Here is a 2500-nt window from a genome sequence, read left to right as displayed (position 1 = left end):
TGCAGACTTCGTCGTGCTGAAATGGTGTCACGTCGCAGGTTAGTAAGTGTTGCATTCCACCATGGTACTGGATTTTGCACCTGTGTCCTCTTTCTCATTGATCGGCTACAGCTCTCGTGGATTGCTGCCTGTAGCCTTGTGATCATTTCATTAACGCCTACATTTTGGCTTTGTGGCCAGTGGGCTGTGGACCTGATGAGATGCTGGTCAAAGGTGGGCCACTTTGCGAAGCTTGTGTTGTATTAGATGACGAGGCATTTGGCTACCTTAAGAGAGTCATAGTTACTCCCGCCGTTTACCCGCGCTTGCTTGAATTTCTTCACGTTGACATTCAGAGCACTGGGCAGAAATCACATTGCGTCAACACCCGCTAGGGCCATCGCAATGCTTTGTTTTAATTAGACAGTCGGATTCCCCCAGTCCGTGCCAGTTCTGAGTTGATCGTTGAATGGCGGCCGAAGAGAATCCGCGCACCCGCGCGCCCCCGGAGGAGCACGCTAAGGCGGACGCGGCCTCGCAGCAAGGAAGATCCGTGGGAGGCCAAGGCACGGGACCGAGCTCGGATCCTGCACGCAGGTTGAAGCACCGGGGCGCGAACGCCGCGCAGGCGCGCGCATCCTGCACCGCCGGCCAGCACGAGGCCAACCAACGGCGAGAGCAGACCACGCCCGCGCTAAACGCCCGCACTTACCGGCACCCCTACGGCACTCACCTCGCCCAGGCCCGGCACGTTAGCGCTGACCCACTTCCCGACCAAGCCCGACACGCCCCGATCCTCAGAGCCAATCCTTATCCCGAAGTTACGGATCCAATTTGCCGACTTCCCTTACCTACATTATTCTATCGACTAGAGGCTCTTCACCTTGGAGACCTGCTGCGGATATGGGTACGAACCGGCGCGACACCTCCACGTGGCCCTCTCCCGGATTTTCAAGGTCCGAGGGGAAGATCGGGACACCGCCGCAACTGCGGTGCTCTTCGCGTTCCAAACCCTATCTCCCTGCTAGAGGATTCCAGGGAACTCGAACGCTCATGCAGAAAAGAAAACTCTTCCCCGATCTCCCGACGGCGTCTCCGGGTCCTTTTGGGTTACCCCGACGAGCATCTCTAAAAGAGGGGCCCGACTTGTATCGGTTCCGCTGCCGGGTTCCGGAATAGGAACCGGATTCCCTTTCGCCCAACGGGGGCCAGCACAAAGTGCATCATGCTATGACGGCCCCCATCAACATCGGATTTCTTCTAGGGCTTAGGATCGACTGACTCGTGTGCAACGGCTGTTCACACGAAACCCTTCTCCGCGTCAGCCCTCCAGGGCCTCGCTGGAGTATTTGCTACTACCACCAAGATCTGCACCGACGGCGGCTCCAGGCAGGCTCACGCCCAGACCCTTCTGCGCCCACCGCCGCGACCCTCCTACTCGTCAGGGCTTCGCGGCCGGCCGCAAGGACCGGCCATGACTGCCAGACTGACGGCCGAGTATAGGCACGACGCTTCAGCGCCATCCATTTTCAGGGCTAGTTGCTTCGGCAGGTGAGTTGTTACACACTCCTTAGCGGATTCCGACTTCCATGGCCACCGTCCTGCTGTCTTAAGCAACCAACGCCTTTCATGGTTTCCCATGAGCGTCGATTCGGGCGCCTTAACTCGGCGTTTGGTTCATCCCACAGCGCCAGTTCTGCTTACCAAAAGTGGCCCACTTGGCACTCCGATCCGAGTCGTTTGCTCGCGGCTTCAGCATATCAAGCAAGCCGGAGATCTCACCCATTTAAAGTTTGAGAATAGGTTGAGGTCGTTTCGGCCCCAAGGCCTCTAATCATTCGCTTTACCGGATGAGACTCGTACGAGCACCAGCTATCCTGAGGGAAACTTCGGAGGGAACCAGCTACTAGATGGTTCGATTAGTCTTTCGCCCCTATACCCAGCTCCGACGATCGATTTGCACGTCAGAATCGCTACGGACCTCCATCAGGGTTTCCCCTGACTTCGTCCTGGCCAGGCATAGTTCACCATCTTTCGGGTCCCAACGTGTACGCTCTAGGTGCGCCTCACCTCGCAATGAGGACGAGACGCCCCGGGAGTGCGGAGGCCGCCGCCCCGTGAAGGGCGGGGAAGCCCCATCCTCCCTCGGCCCGCGCAAGGCGAGACCTTCACTTTCATTACGCCTTTAGGTTTCGTACAGCCCAATGACTCGCGCACATGTTAGACTCCTTGGTCCGTGTTTCAAGACGGGTCGTGAAATTGTCCAAAGCTGAAGCGCCGCTGACGGGAGCGATTATTCCGCCCGAGAGCATCCCGAGCCAACAGCGGCGCGGGTCCGGGGCCGGGCCAGGTAGGTCCGTCATCCGGGAAGAACCGCGCGCGCTTGCCGGGAGCCCGAGCGCCCAAAGGGGCGAATCGACTCCTCCAGATATACCGCCGGGCAGCCAGCCAGGACACCGGGGCTCTGCCCAACAGACGCGAACCGAGGCCCGCGGAAGGACAGGCTGCGCACCCGGGCCGT

General features: G+C 59.2%; 1 pseudogene; it reads right to left on the bottom strand.

Moving 5' to 3' along the window:
• The window catches only part of LOC124621098, a 7255-nt pseudogene that overhangs the window by 4105 nt on the left and 650 nt on the right, over nucleotides 1-2500 (bottom strand).

Source organism: Schistocerca americana, chromosome 6, assembly GCF_021461395.2.
Source record: "Schistocerca americana isolate TAMUIC-IGC-003095 chromosome 6, iqSchAmer2.1, whole genome shotgun sequence".
NCBI classification, from domain to species: domain Eukaryota; kingdom Metazoa; phylum Arthropoda; class Insecta; order Orthoptera; family Acrididae; genus Schistocerca; species Schistocerca americana.
Note: the sequence above shows the minus strand (reverse complement) of the source record. Positions and strands in the feature narration are given on the sequence as shown.